The sequence below is a fragment of the Triturus cristatus genome, chromosome 9 (assembly GCF_964204655.1).
Source record: "Triturus cristatus chromosome 9, aTriCri1.1, whole genome shotgun sequence".
Taxonomy (NCBI): domain Eukaryota; kingdom Metazoa; phylum Chordata; class Amphibia; order Caudata; family Salamandridae; genus Triturus; species Triturus cristatus.
In genome coordinates this window covers 558,082,687-558,110,136 of record NC_140592.1, presented here as the reverse complement: position 1 = coordinate 558,110,136, position 27,450 = coordinate 558,082,687, and the positions used below count along the sequence as shown (strand labels likewise).

Below are 27,450 nucleotides of genomic sequence, written 5' to 3'. Positions count from 1 at the left end.
TGCGATGTTCTGAGATTCGCAATTTTATCGGTCTGGTCGTCATCCCTATGTAATACAAGTTACAGGGGCATGTTATGAGGTATATGCAATTGTTGGTATTGCAGTTTGTATGTGACCTCAATTCCCAGGTGAAAGTAGTGTTGAGGGTGACGGTTTTATGTATGGATGTAAACGTGCAGGCAGTGCACATACCACACGGAAAGTGTCCTTTTACTGCAGGTAGTTGCCATAGTATGCTCTGTGTAGGTTTGGTTTTGAATCTGGGTCTGGTTTGAATAACCAAATCCTTAATATTTTTGGAGCGTTTGTATGCAAACCGGGGTGGTTCAAGATTCATTGCTCCAGTATTAAGGATGTTCCAATGTTTCTTTAAAACCTTGGTCACTTGATTGGTGTTGGGTGAGAAAGTTGTGACACAGGTAAGGATGTCGGAAATAGTTGTGGTGTCTTCTCTGGGTTCCAAAAGGGCTTCTCTGTTATTATTCCTGGCCCGTTTTTTGGACTGAGTAATACTCTTCAGTGGGTATTGTCTTTCCCTTAGGTTACGGGAAAGAATTTCTGCTTCACTTTTGAAAGCATCAATTGTACTGCAGTTCCTCCTCAATCTAAGAAACTGCCCAAAGGGTAGATTCTCTTTGAGAGCTCTGGGATGGTTACTGGTGAAATGTAGCAGGCTGTTGCGATCAGTGATTTTCCTGTAGAGAGTCGTGGAGAGAATGCCCTGGGTCAATCTGATGGTTAAATCGAGGAATGCAATATGGGATGGAGATGCTGTGATTGTGAAGTTAAGATGAGGATTCAGATGATTGAGCCATGTAAAAAATGCTTCATAGCTCGTAGAATCTCCTGTCCAAAAAATCAAGATGTCATCTATGAATCGTCTCCATAGTAGAATATTGTGACGATATGGATTTGTGTCACAGAAAATATGTACCCCCTCAAACCAGGCCATGTATAAACAGGCCAGACTCGGAGCAAAGGTACTCCCCATGGAAGTACCTTGGGTCTGGTGGTACAGTTGGCCTTTGAACTCAAAAAAGTTCTCTGTCAGGGCTAAGGTGGCACACTCAATGATGAAGGACACTGGAGTTGGCGATTCCCAAGGTTCACGTCCAAGTACTTCCTCAATCACTTCAAGGGTTGCCCTTTGTGGGATGTTTGTATACAGGGCTTCAACATCTAGAGTGATGAGGAAGTTGATGTTATGGGTGTCCTGGGTCTGGTCCAGTAAGCGTAATACGTCCGTCGTGTCTTGTATGTATGACGGTGTACGCTTGACTAGGGGTTGCAAGAAATGATCGCAAAATTGCGATAGAGGTTCAAGAACTGAGTTAATGCCCGATACTATGGGGCGTCCGGGCACCGGTGTGACCCCCTTGTGAATCTTTGGTAGAATATAGAAATAGGGGGTCCTCGGTTCTTTTTTGATTAAGAAGGAAGCCTCCTTCTCACTTAGCCAACCACTGCTCTCTGCTGAGTCGACTAAACCAGTAATAGTCGTTTTTAGACGTTCAGTTGGGTTGTTCGGTATCGGGGTGTAGTACTTCCTGTTGCCCAATTGTCGCAAACACTCGTTGTCATAATCAGTTGTTGTCATTATGACAGTGGCACCACCTTTATCGGCCTGTTTAATGGTGATGGTAGGATCATTGGCCAATGTTGTAATGGCGAGCCTCTCTGCTCTGCTGAGGTTGTTGAACTGTTTATGTCCAGAAATGGTTTTGATATCCTTTAGTACTGCCTGTTCATATGTCAGTACTTCATTGGGTATCATCCCTGCATGGGGAGTAAAGGTTGAGGGATTATGTAAACCTGAATCATTGTCAGGTATGTAGTCTTTGCCCTCAAAGAAAAATCTCAACCGGATCTTGCGGAAGAATTGATGTAATTCGCAAGTTTGGGTGAAGAGATCTACCTTAGGGGTGGGAACGAATCCTAATCCTTTCTGGAGGACATCATCCTCTATGTCTGTCAATTGTCGGGATGACAAGTTAACAACTAATTTTGTTTTCTGTTGGTGTGACTCCTGGTCTCCACTCCCCGTTGGGGTGGTTCTTCCCATTGTACTCTTTTCTCTTGCGGGGCCCCTCTTCTTCGCCCTCGCCCTCTGCCCCAACCTCTGCCTAAAAAAGGTGAGGGCTGATTCATGCCCTGGGGTGCAAATTGAGGTAAGCCGTGAGGGCCAAATTGAGGGGGGCCCTGTGGGTACATTGGGTATTGCCAAAAAGCTGGTCCCTGATAAGGTGTTGGGGGAAAGAAATGATATCCACGTCTACCTTTCTTCCCTCTAGACTGATTAGGTCTCATATTCTCAGTACTAGAGTCACTGTTGGTGGAGGATCCTCTCCTTGAGGAATCCGAATCAATATCTGACGGGTAGTTAGTGTTTGGCGGGACATAGTCTGCTTTAAGATAGGGGTAGACTTTCTCCTTATCAAAGCGTTTGATGTCTTTTTGAAGCTTCGCAACTTTTTGTTTCATTAAATATTCTCTGTGTTCAGCTATCTCGTTGTTAAGTTCAGTTAGTTTTGATTTATACTGGGAGCCAGAATTGCTTTGTTTGAGACTACTTTCAATAGTCTGGATGCGTGTCAGTAACTCATCTGCCAATCTCTTGGCAGTGTTCACAATCAGGATCAACAAGTCCCTGGTACACTTCCACGATATATGAGACCATTCAATTTTAAATTGCCCATCCTCCCAGAATATTCTGGGGAAATTTTTCACTATGAGGCCATTAGGAGAAATATTGGCCCTGAAGTACTCAGTCATCAGGGCACCGTGTAGGGTGATACGTACCCATTCTCTTTTCATATCTGAGAGTGATTGCCACTCGGCTGATTGACTACCAGTGGCCAGTTCGTGGTCAAGACCCAGAATGGAAGGGGTCCGGAGAATTTCTGCTGCTTGATCATCCCCATAGCTCAAGCCCTGTCCCTCCATGATTGGATGGGCAGGGTGGAGAAAGGGATATAAAAACAGTTACGCAATGGGTAACTGTTTGGCTCTCACAGAAAGGAGAGGGGAAATAAGATAAGCCGGGGGATAGAACAAATCTCACCCACCAATCAGAAAATCCCACGGGGTTGAAGCCGTGCAGAACATTGGTTTCAAATAAGAGGGATAAAGGGGGGCGTTTTCCACTCACACAAGGGAGTGGGAGGTCCAGACAGGTAAAGTGCCCCAACAGTAACACTATCAAGAAGAGTGTTACCAGTTGTTCCTCAATAGAAAAAGAAGATTGGAGGTGAATCGATAAGAGAGCCTAGTAGGACTACATGTGTGCTATGTGTGAAGTGGGTAATCCTTTTGTTGGATATTGATGCCCTCACACACCCTTTCAGGTGTCATGCTTCATCATCTGGGCTGCTCCTCGTCGGGCCGGCGGTGCAATGCCCAACGGGCTCCCTAAAAGGGGCACTTTATCGGAGTTCTTTTAATCCAACAGCCGTTTGGTGAAGTGCGGGTGTGGGGGCCTGATTATTGTAGATATGAAAAAGTGATTTAAAACAGGGTCGAGAGTACCGGTGTGGGAATTCAATTTTATTCTAAAGGTCTCCTTCCCTGATTAAAAGGTGTGTATGGCACTCGGTAGAGTTTGATGTCTCTAATTAGAGTGCTTAAAATTAGTGGTCAACATGTTTCTCGCTCAGAGCTCGTGCGCTCGCGATTCTTCAGGACCTATAAAACTATCTACAAAAAAGGGGACTATACAGAATATTAGTCTCTTAGTCACAATCAGTAATGTGAAAAAATCATTTGGCTAGAATACCTGTCATAGTCTGGTGCTACCTGTAAAAGAAGGAGGACGGTAGGTTAAACAGATCATAGTTAAACCATATATTTGCAATCCCCTTTTAGGTTAGACAAACGCAACCACTCCATTCCTTTGTGGTTCATTTCTTTCAGACGACAGTCTAACTCGAAACATGAATCATCACTTCAAATAGCCGAGACCTCGTCCGGAGGAACCTGACCCCCCACGCCAGCAGAAAGATACACGATAACGTGAGGCTGACAAGTAAGACGCACCTCATCAGCGGACCACCACCGCTACCTCATTACCCAGCGCTTTAGGCGATATCTAAATTAAATCCACTCTCCTTCTTTCTGTCTTTTTAAGGTTCTTTTGAAAAGGTCTATATTCAATATTCGCAAGTCTCCCCTTGGTGAGCATTGGCTGAGAGGTAAGATTGTAGCACAAGGGGGGCGTTGAGGAATTCTTAGTGCTTAAGGGTCATTTGGTCTAATTTAGCTTTTCTGTTCTCCTTTTAGAGAGCATCTGGTCCTGATGAGAATCCCTACAACTCGAGGGATTCGAAACGCGTAGACCTCCTCGTTGTGGGCTAATCGTACAATTAACAACCCAATTACTTTCAACTGCTACCATTAGGCTGTAAACAAGTCTTCGATAGCCCCTCCCTTTTTCAAAAAATTGTCATTCCAAACTGTCATTGAATATTTTTCTTAAATGTCTCACAGTATGATTGAGTAGTATGGATGGATGGTATGATTGACTTCTGTATGTCAGTGGTAGTGTCGTGTGCATTTGTTTAGGCAATGTAAATATTTATGCTGTATTGTTTTTTCTACTATTTTGCTAATTTGTCCTGTATAAATAAAACCGTGCTTAATAATGAGTTAATGAAACACTGAACTTAAAAAATTGTTGATTAAAATCAAACGGAAAAAGTGGTTTATAGTGGTACTGTTTTGTTCAGTCCATGATTTATACTGATCAGCATTTTTTAAGAGTGCTTGATCTGGGGCAACATAAACTTAAGATTCACAACGTAACAGTGGTTGGAGTTGAGTTTACTAATAAGAATGTATTTCTACCCAAACAAACCCTTTTTTGCAAAATTAGAATAATGAAAGACTGGGACAAAAAAATTACTTTATAACCCAGATTACAATGGTGACTTATGAACTGCACAGTAACTAAAGGATCTCTGTAGCAAACGCAGTAACCCACTGAGCTATACACATAAAATACTGTTATGTGATCTGCAGGGTACAGGCTATTTGCAGCAGGTATATTAACCCTCTGAGCTACCTTAGATGAGTCAAAACTGCTAATAGACAAAACTCCAGCAGGTTGGTACATTAAGAAAAGTGCCATAGTTGCCTTGGCACCTTTATTTTCTCCTGAAAACGAATAGATATAGAAGGAACTCTGCAGCGCTTTTTAAAATGCTGCACTTTCACAAAACCGGCCCCCAGTAACAAAAGTGGCCCCCCTCCCTACCAGCCTCCTGGGAACACGCCCGATGCCCGGTCTCACCAGTCCGGTCTTAATTAGACGGGTGTGAGTTCTGGCGCAAGGGTTAATATAGTCTAAATACAAAGAATACTTAGGTCCCTTTAAAAAAAAAAAACTAAACAAATGGATTAAATACCAGCTCAGGCGCTAACTTGGTGATGCTCACTTTTGCAAAAATATGACTTTGTTAGTTTGAAAAGGATCATCAAGTTAATAAACTGAAGATGTGGCTTTCTAGGTACTGCGACAATCTCTAACTGTCCGGTACCTGTGTCTTGGCTCAACATTATGTGATCTATGGTAATTTACTCCTTTTGTTTGTGCCTACAAAGAACCCAAATGCCGCTCGAAGCTGCGAAAACAATCTTTACGGGCATACTAATGTATTGGCTCATATTTTCAAGCAGGCCCTTTTGGGAAAAAAAAGCCTGCAGAGGTTCTTCCTCCTTAGTGTTGCGTCATTGCGCAGCGCGGGCCTGGCAGCGGTAGCGCGCAATAATGGAGACCACACTTCGTTACAGGGTCGGTGCGCGAATGCCCCACTTGGGCACGCCCCCTTTATTTAACATCTACGCGTACGCCACCGTCGTGGCGTACGCACGTCACCAGTGACAAGGGCGCTCTAGCGGCAAACGCTAGAGCGCTGACTGCAACATCCCTATCCAACTTTGGCTAAATGAAACTTGGACCAGTAGTCCCTCTTTTCAGTCACTTACTTGGCAGGCAAAGTCTTTGAGACGGCTGCTTGGCGGGGGGTTCCGTCGCAGTTCATACCTGGCCGTCGCTCGGGTGTTGGTAGTCGCCGGGCCGTCACGTGCCACTTCCTCAGCTTCGGAGCTGGGTCCGTCCCGGGCTGCCGTCTCTTCAGGCTGGTCGGGCGGTGGTGACTGCTCTCTCACGGGGCCCCGGGCGTCCCCCTCTTCCTCTCCCTCCGACTCTGGCCGGTGTCTTGTGGCTGTGGGAATGCATTTGAACCACGAGATGTTTCGGGTAGCTGACTCGTTTCCCCGGCGAACCGTGACCATTGTCCCCCGGCGTCGTTCTACCGTCCAACTTCCCGGCTCATATCGTGGCTTGAATTTTCCCCCTGGTCGTCGGTCCTTGATAAGGACATTGTCTCCCGGCTCGAGGGCGCGCTCCCGACACCCTCTCGCCCGGCTCACCTGCTGGTTTCGGTGCGCTCGTCGTCGTAGCGCTTGTTCCGCATCAAACGGTGGAGGAGCCCATCCTGGGACTGTGGGTAGACCGTCCCGGCGGGTCCCCTTTAGCATGAGGGCCCAGGGGGTTTGCTTGGTGGAGCAGTGGGGTGTGCTTCGATATTCTCCAAGGAAACGCTGAATTTCTCGCTCGGGGTCCAGCTGTTCGGCGCTGGCAATGCGGAGGGTCTTGTTCAGTGTCCTCATAAAGCGTTCGACCTCGCCGTTTGCCTGAGGCCACTGCGGGGTGATCCGCCGGTGTCGTATTCCTTGGATGGCGAGGAACTCCTTAAACTCGTGGCCATGGAACGGCGGCCCGTTGTCACTTTTTAGTTCCGACGGGCGTCCGAACATGTGGAATATCTTCTCCAGCGCTGGCCCTACAAATGTGAACGCGGTGGATGGCAGCGCCTCCACCAGTGGATACTTGGAGAAGTTGTCCATCACTACCAGCGTGACTCTGCCATCGGGGAGGGTCCCAAAGTCAACGCTGATTTTATCCCAGGGGTGTCTTCCTGGCTCTTCAGTTGTGATGGGGGCTGGACGTTCTGGTCCGCTGGTCATCTGGCACGCTGGACAGCTCTCTACGATGTCACCCACCAGGGCATCCAGTCCTGGGAACCACACCTTCTCTCGCATCCTGGCTTTCATTTTCTCAGTCCCTTGATGTCCATTGTGGGCCAGAAGAGTGGCTTGGCGTCGCAACGCTGTTGGCACGACGATCCTGGCCCCTCTCAGGACTATTCCGTCTCTGGTGATACTGAGCTCGTTGCGTACTCTCCAGATCTGCTGCAAGTCCGCTCTTTCTTCCGGTGTCCACGTGTTGGCGGACTGTAGGAAGTTGGCCCATGATCCTTGCAGGAGGGCTTCCTTGGTCCTGGTCATCACGGGGTCTTGTTCCGTGGCTTGCATTATCTCCTGTATCGTCAGCACTTGTGGGCATGTTAGGGCCGCGATGAAGTCGAGGTGCGCTTCGGCGTCGTCTTCCTCCGTTGTCCCCTCCGGGATGTGCTCGCGAGGGCCCGGGTGCCTGGACAAGAAATCGGCTGGGTTCTTGGCTCCAGGCCGGTACATTATGTCCATGTGGTACTGTTGCAGCCCGATAGCCCACCGTTCTATCCGTGGCGGGGGATGCGGAGCTGTTCCTCTGAACAGGGGTACCAGCGGTTGATGGTCCGTCACGACCGTGAACGGATGTCCACAGACGTACAGGTGGAAGTGTCGACAGCCCCATCGTATAGCCAGTGCCTCTCGCTCAATCTGGGAATATCTCCGTTCGGTCGCTGTGAGGGCCTTGCTTGCGTAGGCCAACGTGGCCCACCGGCCTGGTTCTTGCTCTTGGGTGAGGACGGCACCAAGTCCCACTGGGCTGGCGTCAACTATCAGTTCTGTCTTCTTTTCCGGGTCAAAGTATACTAACGTGGCCTGGTCAAGGAGCGCCGTTTTGACGGACTGGAACGCCGAGTCTTCTTGGGGCCCCCATTGCCATGGGGCGTCCTTTTTCGTGAGCTGTCGGAGCGGCTCTGCAATTGTTGCTAGGTTCGGAATGAACCTTCCACAGTATGTGGCCATCCCCAGAAAACTGCGCACCTCTGCGGCAGATGTGGGTGCAGGAGCGTCCTTGATGGCTTGTGACTTGCGGGGGTCTACTTGAATGCCGTCGTTTGTGAATGTGTATCCGAAAAACTCTATCCGCTGCTGGAACAGCTGGCATTTGTCTTTGTGAAGAGTGACTCCGTATTCTCTGAGGCGTGTCAGTGTGGCTCTGACCCGCCGATAGTGTTCGTCTACGGTCGTAGAGTGAATCAGAATATCGTCGCTCACATTCATGACCCCAGGCAGGCCTTGTAGGATGTCTCTGATAGTGTTCTGGAATATCTCCGCCGCCGACGATATCCCGAAGTTGAGTCGCCGGTATCGTCTCAGCCCTAGGTGCGTACTGAAGGTGGTAATGTACCTACTCTCCTTGGCTAATGTTAACTGGTGGTAACCTGCGTTTAGGTCCAGTTTGGAGAACCACCGCGCGCCATTTAGGTCTGTGATGATGTCATCCATGGTGGGCGTGATGTGCCTCTCCCTCTTGATGGCTTTGTTGGGGAGCCTCATGTCGATGCACACCCGGATCTTGCCTGGTTGACGAGGTTTTTCCGCGATTACCATCGGGGACACCCACGGAGTGGGGCCGGTGACTGTCTCTATGACCCCTTGTTCTTCGAGTTTCCGGAGTTCTTCCTCTACCAGAGGTCGTAGACAGAACGGGATTCGCCTGTGCTTCAGGGCTGTGGGCGCGACGGAGCGGTCGATGTGGAGTTTGACTGGTGGGCGTTTGATGTTCCCCAGGCCAGTGAACAGTTCGGGGAACTGATCCAGAAGGTCGGCCGTTTGCGTGTCCTGAACTTTCCGGAGGAACATCAGGAGCCCCAGGTCCTCAGCGGCATGCCCACTCAGGAGGGTGTCTACCTCTTGATTGATGATGTGCACTTCGATGGTGATTTCGGCATCCTCCGTCCCCACCGGCACTGTCATCTTCCCCAGGAGGGGCAAAGGAACATCGCTGCCGTAGGCATAGATCCGGGCCTTCGAGGTTCTGAGCTCTGGCTTGGGTCGAAGGCGGTTGTACTGCTGCACTCCCATGACAGTGACAGACGCCCCGTGTCGATCACGGCGTTCACCTTTGACCCAGCGACCATGATGTCGCACCGAGGCTGGGGACGTCTCGTGCTTTTTAGTGCCCTGGTGAACGAGACCACGTATGTCTCTTCTTCGTCGTCGGACTCCGAGTCGTCTTCTTGTAGGGCTTGTGCGTGTCGCGGCCCTGTGTCGGTTCTGGAGAAGAGGGATAGGTGGGACAGTTGCCTCACCATGCCTCTTGTGGGCCTCTTCCCTCGAGCATCCTTCCTTGTGGCGCGCTTCCTGCAGACGGAGGAGAAATGGTTCAGCGTGCCACAGTTCGTGCACGTCTTCCCTTTTGCTGGGCAGGTTTTTCCTTGGTGTTCTTCATACCCGCAGAAGTCGCACTGCGTCGGGGGCGACTGTCTGGCTGCTGGTCTGCGTTTCTTCTCGTGCGTCCGCACTGCGTCTGCGCGCTCTGTTTTGATGGTCACGCTCGGCCCTGTGCCTCGCGTAAGTGCCTGTTCCATCTCTTCTGCTCGCGCGTCGGATAGGTCGTGGGAGCGGGCTAGCACTAGGATGTCAGCCATGGGAATGTTCGGTTGGCGGAGGATGAGGGTCCGCAACTTCTTACTGCGGATGCTGTAGATAAGCTGTGCTCTAATTTCCTCCTTTGCGCGGTCGCCGACCAAGTGGGTGTCCGCCAGCACCCTCAGCCGTGCATGAAATGCGTCTACCGACTCCCCTTCCTTTTGCTTGGCCTGACGCATTTTGAACATCTTGAAATCCGGATTCGTCTGGGGGTCAAAATGCGTGTTAAGGGCCGTCACGGCTGCATCGTAGTCGTCTGCGCCACCAGTGTTCGGGAGGTGCTTGAACAACAGGTAGACCTCCTCCCCCGCGTAGTGAAGAAGGAGGGACCTCTTTACCGCGCCATCCGTCTCCCTGGAGCCGATGAAGTAGTTGTTCAATCGCCCAATCCACGTGTGCCAGCGCGGTGCGGCGGTCGCCGGGTCAGCCGTCTCACTAAAGGGAGGCAGGACACCTGTGGGCGGGTGGAACGGGTGGGCAGGTGGCGGAGCGTTGTCATCCGCCATGGCACGGCAGCGGAGGGTGACTCTGGGTGGTGGGGTGGGTGCACAGAGGCTGGACGAAGGGCAGCACAGCCGGGGCCTCAGGCAGTGGGCGGCACGTGGGCCTTGTCAACAGCAAGGGCGGATGCAGGCTCGAGGCAGGGCCGGAGGGCGGGAATCTTCATCCGCACAGTAGTGTGGTCCGTGGTTGGTGTACACGTGCTCACCTCACAGAGCAGGCCTGTAGCGTGCAGAGACAGCTGGAGCAGGGCAGGCTCGAGGGCATCAGGTGCGGGATCGCGGGTCTGCCGCGATGCGCTCAGCTGGGGGAGGCGCCGTCAAAGGCATACGCGGCGGGTCCGACCGCCTCGTCGCCAGTGTTGCGTTGTTGTGCAGCGCGGGCCTGGCAGCGGTAGCGCGCAATAATGGAGACCACACTTCGTTACAGGGTCGGTGCGCGAATGCCCCACTTGGGCACGCCCCCTTTATTTAACATCTACGCGTACGCCACCGTCGTGGCGTACGCACGTCACCAGTGACAAGGGCGCTCTAGCGGCAAACGCTAGAGCGCTGACTGCAACACTTAGGTCACATCTGACCCCGTCCTGGCGCCACAAATACAGATGCTCATGTGACACAAATACTATGTACAGCAGAAGCCGCAGACACTCGTGCAGCTCATTTTGTAACAGCTTAATGCCACGAAGGTGCAAAAAGTGGGCCAAACGCCAGCTGCACCTCAGCCTCTAGGTCACTAATGTAATTCATTCAGGGTGAAAAGACACGCCTGTTGCTGGAGTGTGCAAAAAGTCACCAGGTATCAAAAGTCACCAGGTGGCCCCTTGTATTCTCCTGGGGTTTCAGCCAACACTGTGCATCCTGGGATTCTTAAGCCTATACATAGGGTGACCAGACGTCCCGGTTTTCCCCGGACGGTCCCCGTTTTTGGAGAAGTGTCCCCGTGTCCCGACACTTTTCTCCAATTCAATGAAATGTCCGGGTTTTTAAACAGTGTCCGGGTTAAACATACAAATGTCCCGGTTTTTCATTTGTTTCGGTTGTTTGAGCATGCGCGTGCATGCTCTCTTTGCACTGATTAAAGCGTGACGTTTAGGTGAGCGTTGTAGCAGGAAGGGAAATCGGGCTTTGAATGGGATGGGGGTGGGGAGAGGTGCTCCTTTCATTCCACAGCGCGAGGTTCAGCGCTTTGAATGTGACCTCTGTCTCCAGGCCGAGAAGTCAAAGGATGCAATCTGCATACATTCACACCTGAATGCCGGTCACTTAGGGTGCTTCCAGAGATACCTTTGTTTTGTTAATGCAGCGCTCCTGCTCCAACAGCTACTGATGGCAGTGCGTCTTTGAATGTCTGTATTTTGTAAAAGCCTACTTGCAGGACCTGCTTATATCCTTGTTTAGAAACAGTAACCTGTTTGTACTTCGTGTCCAGGGCCGGCTTTAGGGCGGTGCGAGTGCCACCGCACCGGGTGCTGGCTTCCTGGGGGCGCCGTGTTTTAAAGTTTATTATGCTTTTGAAGCACCTGCTGCAGCGTTTCTTTACCCCCAGCAATTACCAGGCCTCACATAAATGTCAAGATAACTCCTGTGATTAATAATCTTCCTGGAGAGAGATCAGCATTTTGTATAGTTGAGGTTTTGACTTCGGTGAAGTTAGTGTAGAGGGTTAACATGCCTGCTGCAAAGAACCTGTACCAAGTAGATTACAGAGTGCGTATGATGTAAACAGATCAGCAGATTACTGCTTTCAAAAGAGATATCCTTTTGTTACTTGCAATTTATAACTTAAAGTCCTGATATAGAATAGTGAGCTATTAACTTTCATCCTAGAACTGCATACACACTGCAAAGTATACATTATTAGAGCATTGATTAATGTTGCAAAAAGGGATAATTTGGCTAGAAATCGATTCTTATTATTAAAGAAAACTCCCAACTATGCTGTTTCTTTTTCGACTCTGCGTTTGTGCTTCTCCACACAAAGCACTCTTAAACTATACTGCCTACCAGTATGGATGACATGTGACTCCCTACACTTTTAGTCCTTTGGCTTATGTAACATTTCCTATACACTGATTACACATGCATGATTGATTGTCTCTGTGTAATGTGTGTGTGATGCGAAGTGCTCGGACACCCTACACTGGTATGAGTGGCGCTATATAACTAATTCAATGCATCTGAGAGAGTGTGGTTATGGAGACTTGGTCACTGTTAAAGGGTGCTAGTGAGAGAATCCGTGGTGGAGGTGGTCTTGGGGGGGCGCCAACAAACACTGTCGCACAGGGCGCCACCAGCACTAAAGCCGTGGTCACCAACTATAGCAAATGTTGAGGCAAAGTCTGTTTAAATGGAATTAATGGTTACAGCCAATAAAAGACCTCTGATTTGTCGTCTGTAATGCTTCATCTCGGTCTGTGGAGGAAGCTGTCATTATAGTCCTTTTTCTATGTCCATGGCAGCTGTCAAATAGTCCTACCTTTATGTCGATGGTTACTGCAAACCGTAGTCCTACTTCTATGTCTATGACCTGTCCCCGTTTTTTGTTTTGAGAATCTGGTCACCCTACCTATACACAGCATACCTGCCTGGTGCCAACTCACACGGAGGTGTCACCGTGTGACATGCGATATCGGTCCACACAGTGGCAGGGAAAACCAGCTGAATAAGCATTTGCAATGTAATGGGTCTCGCATTTACGTGAGTTTAAGCTATCGGCATTGTAAATGACAATGCTTTCATTTATTCAAAAACTGAAACATAAATAAAAGGCATTGTCATTTACAATACCAATAGTTCAAACTCGCTAAATGCAAGACCTGTTGCATTGCAAATGCTTGTTGGTTTTACAAATATGTGCCTACCTTTTACGGCTGGGAGCACTGGCTCCTCCGTTATCATTTTTTGTTAGAAAAAAACACAGGCACAAGCCTCACATTCTGGGACTAACGTAGCCTGCAGTTCCCAGGAGCCACTCTGAAGGGCAAAAACATAGGGAAGGGACTAAGCGGTTTGTGTACGTTCTGTTCGTTTCTTAATCGGCCAGATCTTTAGACACTCTCCCTCTTCCGTATTCGTTTCCTCTCTAGGCTTTCTCTTTACAATGCTCCCTCTTGGCCCGGTAGCTGGCTTGTATTCCATATATGGGCATGCCCCAGAGCCAGTCCTGCCATTGGCGCCCCCAGACCAGGTCGCTGTCAACAAATGTGAGTCCTTAGACTGTGAGCTGGAGCTCTACAATACAAGGGCCCTTGCTTCGTTATGCTATTACAGCATATAGGTTTCCGTGGCAGACTCCAACCGTTCGCGCCAGGTAGGTGAAATCGAGTTCTTCGGTGGTATGGGTTTTTGTTGTTTGTCAGGATGAACAGTTGAACGCTTCAGTATAGCATGGCTGGGGCCTTTGTATTAATATCGCTCGGCCGCTAGTTGAGAGGTTATATCTGTGGCTAGGTGAAGAGCAAGCACCATCCATCACAAGCTTCCCTAATTGACCCAGGACCAAGCTTATTAGGTGGGTTTAAGAAATCCAGTGCGTGAACGTTCTCGGGTTCATTGTTTGGGTGGGTGTATGAGCTTGTGTTTAAAGGGTGTTGCTTCGTTGCCTTGTACAATGCGGGCATTACAATAGCTGAGCAACGTGGAGCTCCGCTGTATTACAGATTGTGGGCTGTTGAGCAGCAAATGCCGTTAAGTCTCTGCTGCAGTGGCTTTCGATCTCTACGTTATATCAACACGAACGTTTTCTCCTATCATACTTAAGGGATAATTCCTAACAATTATGTGCTCAAGTCTATTTCTTCTTTTAGAAGCGCGTGTGGAAGTTTCTTAAAAATCACTTCCTTTTCACGCTAAAGTACCCACGTTGCATGTATGAGGCCATCAGAACTTCCATTGTTCTGAGGTGTCAGCACTGACTTGCTGAGCATTTTTATTATCGCAGCACGTGCTTTTGTTCGTATACTTTATAAAGGGCTACGTAGGTTTCTTTTTGGGTACTTCAATCAATCAAAATACTTTATTCGGTATAAAAAAATACCATAAAAGTACAGGAAAAATACATCGTGATATAAAAACAAAACGATTCGACAGCTTAAAATGATACATGTTCAATCCATCCACAATTAGGAACCCCTCTCATAAAATTCATATTTAGAGCCAATAAAAGACTAACGTCACGGACCACGGAAATACGGGTAGAATACATCTTGATATAACAACATAACAATTAAACAACTTAAGATAATACAAATTCAAACCCTCCACAATTGAAAACCCCTCCTCTCATCACGTTCACTCTTAGGGCCATTTACAGGCTAACGTTACGGACCACATTTTTTTCACCTAATACCTCCTTGTATTTCTGAGTCTGACAGCTGCCCTTAAAAAGTTTACAGTATAGAATAGGGTTAATGCATCTGTGGACAATTTTAAAAATAACAGGGCCACCCTTGCATTTTTGAATTTAGCTTTCCTTAAAATACTGTTTAAAAACAAACTCCTAGGTTGTGAGTAAAAAGGACATAATAAAACAAAGTGAGGGGTATCCTGTGGAGACCGATGGTCGCAGCCACACGAACCCTTCAACTCTTGAGACAAAGTATATCCTATCGGGTCAGCTAGTATGTGGTGCAAAAGATTAAACCTAAAACGTGTCATTATAAATCTATCATGGGCATTATGGAAGTAAGATAGGTAAGGCTCAATACCCAGACATGATTTAGTCAGGAGATGTTCTCTAACTGACGGCTTGACCAACTCCCTATCTTCCCTGAGTGATATAACATGGTTCTGGAACCGGTCCTTAACCAGGGCCTTATCCTGCACAGATATTTTTGTAGGGTTATTGAAAAGATCTGCGCATCCTATGCCTTCTAGAGTCTCCTTCACATATTTGAGCCATGGGATGTACAGCCCCCGGTCACGGGCAAGGCAATCTGTTATAATCTGCTTGCTAAATGAGGCCTCTGTGTTTGCCCAGATTTTTGCCCAGCAGATTAGGGGTTTGACTTCCAGCCTATCTCTGACATTACTGATGCCAAGTTCTTCATGGATGATGTGTGAAGGTGTACTCTGAGGCACTTTGAGTAGGCGCCGAAGATACTTATTTTCCTCAGTTTGTAAATGCTGCGTGTCAATAAAACCCCATACCTCGCTTCCGTAGAGAATTTTGGCACAACACATAGAGCTGTATAATCTCAGGATTTGCTACGGGGACCAACGGCCTAGCCTTCGTGCAAAATTCATTATCGACCCAGAGCAACTCACTAATGTACGACATTTCTCCTCTAGGAGAGCTTTAAAATTTAGATGTCCGTCAAATAAAATCCCCAGGTATGAGAAGGAGTGCCCCTTTCCCAGGTGGTGAGAACCAATCAAATAATCATATTTTTTGCTCGGTTTTTTTCCCCACCTCCATGATGTATGACTTGGATAAATTGGGGGACAGGTCTAAGTTCTCCATAAAGGATACCAAGCAGTCTATCAAACCCTGAAGCCCTTTGGGTGTACGAGCAAGGAGGCCCGCGTCATCCGCGTAAAGCAGGAAAGGAATCCCTCTTGAGCCAATCGCCGGTGTGTCAACCTTTAAAGTGCTGAGTGCCTGATCCAAACCATTTATATTAAGAGTAAACCGAAATGGGGCCTGGATACACCCCTGTCTAACCCCGCGTGAACATGGGAAAGGGTCGGTGGTACTTTCCTCCTGGTTGTATCTAACTGTGGCAGTGGTGTTCTGGTGCAAGACTTTTAGAATGTTGATAAGTCCAGGATCCACGCCAAGGCCACCCATAATTGCCCATAATTTCCTACGATTAACTCGCTCAAAAGCCGCCGTCAAGTCCATGAAAGCCAAGTACACAGTTTCATGACTGGCAATAGTGTACTTGGCTACCAATATATATAGATTGAGACATTGATCGGTGGTTGACTTTCCTGGCCTACAGCCATATTGGGTGTCAGTAATATGTTGATCCTCAGCCCAGTCCATTAACCGGCTGAGGATAGTCCTTCATAAAACTTTCGCTGACACATCGATTAAGGAAATAGGACAATAGCAAAGTTGGCTGTCCTTGTTGCCCTTTTTAAAAATAGGAGCAATTGTGGCTGTGGACCAGGATGCTGGCATGCCTATGTCTACTGCTGCATTAATGACTCTGGTCAGGATTGGTGCCCAAAGGTCTACTTTGCTCAAGAAAAGATCGGGTGGGATCCCATCGGGGCCCGGGGCCTTGTTACGAGTCAGGCCTTCAATTCTTGCCTTGATTTCGCCCAGAGAAAAAATTATCTGGCTGATGGACTGCCCCCCCCCCCTTCAGCTTCCAGCTGGGCCTCAGTCAAGCAATGATTATAAAGTCCAGAGAAATGCTCATGCCATGACTCCGGCAGGATATTATCGGCTACCCTGGGTTTATGTGCCTGGAAGCAGGGGTCATTTATAACTAGGGCTCCCTGTTTTCAGTTTTTATAGATTTTTACAGATAAATCCAGACAGAAAACCATTTATTTTCGTGTCTGTATTTATTTTTAAATGTGGATAAAAACAGAAATTGGGTGCTTTTTTAGTTATTTTAAATACTTTGCCATGGCTGCCAGGCCAATAACTGTGTGGATTGATGGGTAAGGGGGTTAAAAAAGAAAGTAATCTTAGTAAAGAAGCTTAAGCAGCACATACCCCCCCCCCCCCCACTCTAGGTGGGTTCTTGCAGAGATTTAGCTCCACGAGGGACATAACTAGAGGGTTGTGATCACTAAAGGTACTTAGACATATTTTAAAACCTGTGACCCGTTTTGAGTGTTTTGGAAGCAAAGATAAAATCAATAAAAGACACACTTCCTCTACCTTTAAATGTGGGGTATACCATTTTATCTTTCTCAGCTTTAGCCCCAAGTCCATGGTATGTATGAGGGCATGTGTGTTTAATAGCTTGCCTAGCACCCTTCCCTCCTTTGTGTGTTCCATATGCAGGCCCTCTTCCAAGGTGCACAATGACCAATCTCCCCCCCCCCCCCCCTCATTTACTTTCAGGTTTGGGCACAAATGGCAATTTAAATCACCGGCTAAAACCAACTGAGGCAACAGCGCCCCTTGCTCCTGTATACGCTCGAACTTACTCTCCAGCTCATCCACTCTTACAGTACTCTGTCCCGGTAAAATGGCATTATAAAAATTAATAAAATTCAACTTGTGGCCCTTGTTATAAAACCTAATCCCCAGCATGAAATCTGAGTTCCAACTCAAATCAGTCCATCTGCCCTGTAACTTAAGGTCGACATATATAATCAGTTCTCCCCTTGCTCTCCCCGATGCTGCCTTACGTGCTGGTACAAAATAGGTTTTGTAATCCGGAAGGTGCTACTTTCTACCTCCCATGTTTCCTGTAGACAGATGACTTGAAAATTCGTAATATAAACTAGCCAATCTTCATTTTTGAATTTGGAAGATAAGCCTGCTATGTTCCAGGAAATTATCTTAAAATCTCTCTGGATGTGTCTGTCTAGGTTGTCTAATATAGGGCGGGATTGAGGACTATGGGGTTCTGTGAGTGGGTGACCATGCTCTTGCGAACCGGGTGCCAAGTGCTCTGAATGGGATAGATTTACAGCTTCCACATTTAGATTTGCCCTGACTATCCCTCCCAAGTCTGTATTGATAAAAAAACTCTCAAGACCGTGAGCACCCCTAGTTGCCCCCGACGAGCCCAGTCAATCAATTTCATTTAGATCCCTTGCATTGTTAAGTGGTGCGTACCGGTTATATACTGGGACTGTTAGGCCACCCCCGTGTGTTCCACCATATGCCCCCTGTATTCATCAGTTATTCGGGTTCATCATATGTCTGTAAAAGAAGCCCAAGGGGAGCATTTTGATACTGGAGCCACCATCGTCATGGTAAAACCCCTTACTCTGTGTGAGTAAGTTGTGTACAAGCTCAGGGTGCCTAAAGTTCACGATCACGCAGTCCCCTGGAAAAAATTTCCTGGAATTGCAGATCCAGGACACCCTCTAGCCATTAAAATTTGCCTGTGATTGGTGACGTTAAATCCTACGTTTCTACTCAACCAGTGGGCTGCTTTATTAGTGGGGATTCTTCTCCATCGCTCGTGCGGGCCGGGACCCCTGTCAGGACCACTGTGTATGGGCATGATGTAGCTGGTAAATCTAGAGTCGGCAGGTCTGGGATACCCCGAACAGTGCAAACTGACATTTTCTCAGTCTTGGGTGATGGTGGCTCTACCCCCTGTATTAATGGGGGCTAATTGTTGATTTGTGTTGTTATCTACAGTCCCTGCCCTTGTGTGCCTATGACCTCTGGAGTTTATATGTGTGCTATGTGAATTTCCTTCCTGGGGACCTGGGGGGGGGCACTCTCCTCGCCCCATCCTTTATGCCCCAAGGCTGTTCATTGACGTTGTTCCCCCCCCCCCCTTTCCCTCTGTTATGGTGGGTACAACTAGTAGGTTTGGACCCTCTTGTACCCCAGGGCTGTTAGAAGCACACCCATTGGCCTCAATAGTTAAAATACTATTCTGTGTCAAGAACAGCGACAATTTTTCGTCTACAGACCTAATTTTCTCTAATAAGGGCCCCAGAAGAGCAGTTAACATTGTTTCCATCCTTTTCCATCCTTTTCCATAGTTCAATATCCACTCCCTGCCCCGCAATGTCATCTCCACAATTATGACACAGGTGGTTGTCTACAGTGCCTGCTAGATCTGGGGTCCTAATAGCTTTAGACACTGGTCTGGGCTGTTGTTTCAGATTTTGTTTCGAGTTATATGACCAACCCCTTCCCCCCCCCCCCCCCCCCCCCCTGGTTTGCTTTACTGGAGCCGTGTTGCTATCTAGTGACTTTGTAAGGCTATCCAGTTTGGAGGCCCTTTTTGAGCGAGTGATAACCTCCCCGCCTGAGCGTAAGGTAGTTTCAATACTTGCAGTCGCCCCAGCCCCCAGCCTTAACAGTAAATCCAAATCAATGTCCCCCCCCACCCCCCAATATCTCTTGCAACATTCTCTATGGGACCACTCTCTGCAGATTGCAACTCAATAGGTGGGGGTAGCGGGGGAGTTAACTGCAGGGACAAAACAACGGAAATGGGTCCTTCTGTATTATTACCACCTCCCGTCTTCGCTGGACACGGAAGAACCCCATCATTGGGGGATTTAGTCATGGCTATACTGCCCATGGACGATCGTCTTTGAGCCACTATGGAGTCCAGGGAAAGTCTTTTCTCCGTGAGCTGGATTTGATGGACCAATAATGATTCCGCTCTGGTTAAAAAGGCATCAAGAGTCCCCGTGGCCACACCACCCACCGGTGCCTTACGCTTGCTCATTCTGCAGGCTGGATGCGCTTTAAAACAGGGTGCAAATGACAGTGCATTTTATGTCCTTCTTTGGCCTCCCTGGAGTCCACTCTGTGATCAGCATGATTTTCCTGGTGCCTGGATATCAGGGGGGTGGCCCAGCCCTGCCTCGTCCTGGCCCCTTTTTAAAGCACCTCCTGGCGCCTCAAACAAGGTGCGCGGCGTGCGCGCCACGAGGAATGATGGGGGATGTAGTCCCCAGCAGCAGCGGCGAAGATCCGGTAATGGCGCGGCAACAGGCGAAGTCTGCAGGTGAGATTACTGGCGTCCCGCGCAGAGGGAGCCCTGGCCCCTTTTAAAAGTGCCTCCTGGCGCCTCAAAGGCGGTGCGCCGCGAGGAATGATGGGGGATGTAGTCCCCAGCAGCAGCGGCAAAGATCCGGTAATGGCGCGGCAACAGGCGAAGTCTGCAGGTGAGATTACTGGCGTCCCGCGCAGAGGGAGCCCTGGCCCCTTTTAAAAGTGCCTCCTGGCGCCTCAAAGGCGGTGCGCCGCGAGGAATGATGGGGGATGTAGTCCCCAGCAGCAGCGGCAAAGATCCGGTAATGGCACGGCAACAGGCAAAGTCTGCATGTGAGATTACGGGCGTCCAAACAAACAATGATGTGGCGAGGGTAAGCGTGCAAGCAGGGAACGGATAACCCAAAGTACTTCGATTGTAACCATTGCTTTAAGGTAAGTGAAAGGCAAATTTAAATAGATACGGTTTCAAACGTTTTTCTGAGCAACAAGTGGCTAGCTTTGGATCTCTCGGGAAGAAGTGTTCTAGAGTCTAGGTCCTTTAACGTACAATGATCTTCCTCGGTGTTCATTGAATTGACTTGATGGGAGAACAGTGCCATTTTTTTGTGGGTATAAGAGGGCATTTGACACAGTATGCTCATTAAAAGATCTTTATTCGGCTCAACAAAAAGCCATAAAATATATGAAAACAAATAACGTACGGTCATAAAAGCAATTATTTAATCTAAAAATCCTTGCAATCAAATCCATACTAAAGTAAAACACAATATAAAACATGCGTATGTGTATATGTATATATGTGTGTGTGTGTGTGTATATATGTGTATGTATATATATATATATATATATATATATATACTTAAAAAACCATAGGTTTCACACATGTTATAGTTAGGTGGATATTTCACTCGTAAAGAACCAAAGAAATTCCCCCGTTATAGTTACTTCAGATAACTATAACTCGTGCGCCCGCAATCCACTGCTGATGACGTCACATATTACATCACTCATGACATGGTCAGTGACATCATCCTTGTGATAGATGGCGGTCCTAACTATAACTATCTACTGGCGAGCGCCAGTAGATAAATATATATATATATATATATATATATATATATATATATATATATATATATATATATTCACTGAAAAAACCATAGGTTTCACACGTTATAGTTAGCTGGACATTTTACTGATAAAAAACCAATGAAATTCCCCCGTTATAGTTACTGTAGGCAACTATAACTCACGCGACCGCAATCCTCTGCTGATGCTAATACTGTATTTAGACACTTATTTGCCCATATCTTCTTCCATTAAATTTTAGCTATACATATATTACAAATATTTTTTTTTCATAAAGACACATATGTCATCAGCAGAGGATTACGGTCGCGTGAGTTATAGTTGCCTACAGTAACTATAACGGGGGAATTTCATTGGTTTTTTATCAGTAAAATGTCCAGCTAACTATAACATGTGTGAAACCTATGGTTTTTTCAGTGAATTAGCAAGGTTTTTTAAATGCTATTTCCTAACTATAACGTGTGTGAAACCTATGGTTTTTTCAGTGAATTTGTACGGTTTTTTAAATGCTAAGTTACTTTACGCCATTTGTGGCGTGCGCGCCCACTTAACGCAGTTCGTTCCGTGCACGGTTTTTATCAACTTTAATAAGCCCTGTACATTTGGTGGCCTTCGGCCACCAAAAGCACAGGGGATGAGGTCAATGTGGATAGTGTTTTTTTTATTTCGATTTTATAATTTCATGTTGCCAAAATTACGTTTTTTTTCTCTATTAATAAGCCCTGCACATTTGGTGGCCTGCGGCCACCAAAAGCACAGGGGGTGGGGTAAGTGTGGATAGTGTTTTTTTTATTTTTATTTTTTTACCGTAAGCGTACGGTAAGCTTACGGTAAGCGTATGGTAAGCGTACGGTAAGCGTACCCCGCGAAATTGCCGAAAAAAAAATAAAACCGTTTTTGCTCTTGGGGGATGTTTGGGGACTCCCTCAACATGACTATGTGGGAGGGAGTTGTCAAAACAGCCCCGTAACATGTTTTTGGCCATCATGTTTGATAAACAACACTCAGTGCGAGAGACAAAATGGCGGACGCCGCTTCCTGGTTTCGGCCGATTCGAATGTTTACTAAGATCTAAGAGCCAATCAGAATCGCGCTCGCGCACGCCACCGTAAGCTTACGGTAAGCGTACCGTAAGCGGGCTCAGATATATATATTGATTTAAAGGCTATTTTCTCAGAATCTACTGAACAGATTTACACCAAACCTACAAAAGGCACTTCCTTGACCTAGGGACTACCTCTCTGCCAAATTTCTAGTAATTCTGTTCAGCCGTTCGGGCTGTAGCTCGTTCTAAAGGTCCTATGGAAAAATGCATGGGAAAAACGCGTTTTGGGACCCCCCTTTTATCTCAGCCCCCGCTTGACGAATCCCCCCGAGACTTTCAGGGTAGGAGCGTAGCGCCCCACCTATTTTGAGAAATTCGCGAGGATTCGTCGACCGGCGCCAAAGTTATTCAAAATAGAATGTTGAGGTTTTCCTATGGAAACGTGGTCCTAACTATAACTACCTACTGGCGACCGCCAGTAGGTAATATATATATATATATATATATATATATATATATATATATATATATATATACGTGATGTCTTGTGACATGCTGTCTGGCTAGTGGTCATTGTTCGAAGTACAGCAACCTTGGAATGTTATATCACAGCATTCTAGAGTAGTGAGTTGGGCTGAGCAGAGGAGCTGGCTGGAAAAGGGACAGTTGAAAACCAAACTTTTCCGCAAAGAGACAGCGGGAAATTCTGTCCTGCATGCCTCTAGCAGCCACCCCACTAATCTGGTCAGGAGCATCCCCTATGGGGAATTGCTCCGCATAAAAAGGAACAGTTCAGATGATAAAGAGTTTCAAGAGGCAGCCAACGATAGCATCAGACGTTTCGAAGCCCGAGGTTATAGTAAAGGGGTTCTTGAGAAGGCTTTTGAAAAGGTGAAGGTCATTAAAAGGGTGGATTTGCTTAAAAGTGTTGAAACCCAGGATATGGGTGATGTCATCAATGGGGGCAAATTCAGACTCCTAACTACCTTCTCGAGGGATGCGGGGGACCTCAAAAGGATTATGCGCAAGAACTGGCACATTTTACAGACTGATGGCGTGATAGGGACTGATCTTCCACCCCACCCCCTTGTCACATTTAGAAAAGCTAGGTCCATCAAAAATGACTTAGTGTGCAGTTACTTGAGAGATGCCCCTAGATCACCTTTTGGGGCACTAGGAGGGTTTTTTCCATGTGGCAAATGCAAAGCCTGCAAAGGGAGTAAAAGAGTGCTTAGTTATGAAATCCCCATTATGAGAATTAGTAGGAACATCAGGAAGTTCTTAACATGCACCACTCCATATACAGTCTACTGCCTAGTATGCCCATGTGGCTTGCGCTACGTGGGCAGTACTATCCATCCTACTAAAATCAGGATTTTAGAACACATGCGGGCTATCAGTAAAGGAGACGAGACCTACCCCGTAGCACGTCATTTTGACAAAACTCACAATCGCAATCGAGACGAGTTGAGCTACTTTTGTTTGGATCATGTACCGTTGAATCCTAGCGGGGGAGATAGGATACTGAAACTCCGGAGATTGGAGTCACGGTACATTATCGATCTCCAAACTAAAACACCATGGGGCCTCAATAGTAGTGAAGAGTTAGCTGTGCATCTAGGGGAATGAAGTTCAACATTTTATCTTCCCCTTCCTTCACTTTACTATAGTCTGACGATACTGGATTTTGCAGTTGTATATATTGTATATATTGTGTGTATATATATTGTGTGTATATATATGATGTGTATATGTGTATATATATATGGTCCATATGTGTATATATGTATACTTGCAAATATTGTTTTGTATTTGTATTTGAACCCGAGTATAGGACCCGTTACTTTACCTTGGTTGCTTCCTGTAGAAACATTACGTACGGTGTATTGTATTATATTGTATATAGTATCCCCAGATGTATAGACTTAGTAGTTTGCTCACCTACTCAGTATTTTTGCTATTATTTATGCTAATGAATGTATAGAGTATTTAGTAGTAGGCAGCCCTAGCCATGTTTTGTTTCTGTTGGAGAATTTCTCCAGGTGTATGCCCATCCAGGGCTTGATTGACGTACATGGATTGATTCTTCCTTTATTCCGCACGCATTTGCGAGTAGAGTATTGATACCCAGGCTTGTTGGTAATCAGACATTTTAAGATGGCGCCGACATTGGGGAAGAAATGTTGGAGACTACGTGATTGACGTTGGTCCCTCATCGATGTTTATGTACAATATGATGGTTTAAAAACATGGCGGGCGGGCGCTTCGGTAAACATAGATGAAGGTTGTTACCGAAACGCGTCTGTTTTTTTTTTTTTTTACGTGACAGTTTCCAGTTAATAAACTCTGGAAACGGCCCCCGCGAGTGCTGTCTTTCTCTTTGGATGGTGGATGTGAGAAGGAGAGTCGCAGCAATATTTGAATGCGGGTACACCCCCGCACGAAGAAGCACCTGCCTGCGAGTGCACCTGACTGGTGTTTCGAAGCAATATATATATATATATATATATATATATATATATATACACACTTAAAAAACCATAGGTTTCACACATGTTATAGTTAGGTGGATATTTCACTCGTAAAGAACCAATGAAATTCCCCCGTTATAGTTACTTCAGATAACTATAACTCGCGCGCCCGCAATCCACTGCTGATGACGTCACATATTACATCACTCATGACATGGTCAGTGGCATCACTCTTGACATCACTGATGACATCATCCTTGTGATAGAGTGGCGGTCCTAACTATAACTATCTACTGGCGACCGCCAGTAGATAAAATATATATATATATATATATATATACGTGATGTCTTGTGACCTGCTGTCTGGCTAGTGGTCATTGTTCGAAGTACAGCAACCTTGGAATGTTATATCACAGCATTCTAGAGTAGTGAGTTGGGCTGAGCAGAGGAGCTGGCTGGGGTGTTTTGAATAAGTGGTTACCTGAACTTGCTCCTCAGATGTCCTGTGCATTAATAAGGAACATGTTTCACTGGCAACGAGCTGGGTTGAACACAGTGGCGGCTCCCACAGGTAATGCTCCGGGGCGGGGCTGGATGGGGGGCTAGTCAGCGATGCTGCGAGCGCAGAGTAAGTGCTTTTATTTCTTTCTTTACTTCAGTCTCCTTTGTATGTCACACTCAACTACCCCCCCCCCCCAGCCCCGTTCCTGCCCTCCACCCCACAGCGTTACCTGTGCGAGCCGCCACTAGTTGAACACCTCAATGGCTGATTCTAACTGCACTGCTTGCTGAAAGAATGAGTGAGATGGGTGTTTAACAAGTTGTGGTGCACTTTACCAGTTTTGGCTGGAGAAAAAAACGGAGCAAGCACTTCTGCGTAATTTTGCTGTACGGTCGGGAAGTCATATCGCATCTGAGGCTCAAATCGTGTTGAACATAGCTGTGTGGTGAGGGACTGCCGAATTCAGGTACTACAGCTATTTCCTTTAGAAATAGGTCTCTATGTGGAGTGTGACCATCTTGGCTCACTTGTTGAGACAAGCTCTACTGCCCATTGAAAACATAAGAAAGGTATGGGTGGTTATCTTGGAACAGGCTCACTTATTAAGACAAGCTCTACTGCCCATAGACAATATAATACATATATGGGTGACTGCCTTGGAACAGGTTTACCTACTGAAACAAGCTATACTGTCCATAGAAAATAGAACACCTGTATGGGTAGCCATTTTGGAACAGGTTCATATATTGAAACAACTCTACTGCCTATTGAAAATACACCGAATGTATAGGTGGCCATCGTGGAACAGGTGTACTATCTGACTTTACAGCCATAGCCTTTACATATTTTTATTTTCTTTTTCGTTGTTTAGCAATAATGGATGTGGCCGTTTTGTAAGTTTGGTGTAACTTTAATTGACAGGTAAGAGGGATAAAGCGTTCCACCTGGCAGTATAATATTAAGTGGAGAAGGACCTATTGAAACATGCTTATACAACAATGATGGGCACACCTACAACAGCTGGTGTTACAGGGATTTTGCCTACACCTTTATGAAGGGCATATCTTTAGGGGTGGGCAGAGTTCCGTCCACCCTTTGGCATGTCTTGAAAGCACTTTCCTTCACTGAAGCGTGCACGAAGAGGTCATTAAATCGTTATCACCCAGCGTTATTATGTCAGGTAATTTGTCTGCGCCTTCAGATTACGAGAACGAAACTGCCATTTTATTTGTTTCTTTACGCTAATTACCATTCTAGTATTGACAGTGACATGCTATTTCTTTATGCTTTTGTATCCTTAAAAGATCTGTCTTGCTGTTTAAAATACATGGAGTGCAACAGTGGCAACCCAGGATGATAATCGGAGGACCTTCAATGTTACATTGACAAGCAGAAGTAAAGTGAACATGAATAACAGCGGAGTGGGATTTTACCACTGCCTTTCTAAACAAATAAATGCGCTACAGAAACAGGATACCTACTCTTCACTGTTCTTAGTGTGGAAATGTTATTAATTGCTTGCACTGTAATTGTTGCACAGCAGGCACGCGCATCTATAAATGGATTTGATACTAGATGCACAAAGTCACATACTGATACTGCACTTTACATTATTTGGCTCTGAAACTTTCAAGGAAACTGTAGTCTCCTAGTAAGAAGCAACTAACCTCCTCCCTTGACGCCTTCTGCCCTCCTATGCAGAGGCGCAACTAGAGCCAAATTTCGGGGGGGGCTGACCAAAAATTTCGGGGGGGGGCTGAACTTTAAGAAATAGGCAGAGTGGAGCTGCAGGGGCTCTTAGAAGGGGTGAAACAACAGCAAGGCCTCATTAACATGCAAATGGTCTTTTAAAGACCTGTGAAGTGCTCGGGTGCGGCTGCTTTTTTGCCCGGGAAGGTGTCTCATCCCGGGCTGCCACACACGACGTGGGGGGCTGAAGCCCTGTGAGTCCAATGGGTGTTGCGCGCCTGCTCCTATGTATATGAATCAGTCCCCCGTCTGTATGCACATATTGCAATTTCACTCGTACATTCATCAGCAACCACAGCTCAAAGGATGTTACGAGCGCCTAATGGCGATCTCCTCACCTGTAGTCTAGGTGTTTCGTGTGTTGTTGCTTTGGGGGTGAGTGGTGCAGGTAACTGTCCCAGGCCGAGATGAGCAGCAGCCGTGCAGCGGCGTGAGTGCAGCCGCAGGCTGAGCCTGCCTCCATCTACCTCTCCTTTGCGCTGGGTCTGTCGGCGTGCCTCTGCCAGCAGCACCAGCCGCGTGTCCTGAAACTAAAGCACCCCAAGCTCATGGTCTCTCCTCCTGTTGCAGAAACAATGGTGGGTTAAGCGGAAGCAATCACTTGAGGCAGTCCGAGGGCCCCTGAACAGCACTGTCTTCCAGCAGGGCTCAGACAACTGCAAAGTGCCAAACCTGGCACGGGCTCTAACTGGTGTTTGGAGGGAACGGTGCTCGCAGGAAGCTTGGATGCCTCTGACAATAGCTTTTGGCAGCTTTGATGTGACACGGGAGGGGACGGCGCGTTTGTGCTTCAGATTAGTTACCCTCGGTGCCCGTGCTGCCCGTAT

General features: G+C 47.1%; 1 protein-coding gene across 5 annotated transcripts in view; it reads left to right on the top strand.

Moving 5' to 3' along the window:
• The first annotated feature begins 13,080 nt into the window (after positions 1-13,080).
• FBXO46 (F-box protein 46) overlaps positions 13,081-27,450 on the top strand; it is a 166,827-nt gene continuing 152,457 nt past the window's right edge. For 2 of the 5 annotated variants that reach the window (XM_085625559.1, XM_085625558.1), the window contains exon 1: positions 13,248-13,473. The gene's annotated coding sequence lies outside the window, so the exon portion shown is untranslated. Of the gene's footprint in view, positions 13,474-27,450 lie in introns of all 5 variants that reach the window. The other 3 variants (XR_014968660.1, XR_014968659.1, XM_085625557.1) reach the window with 3 other exon arrangements.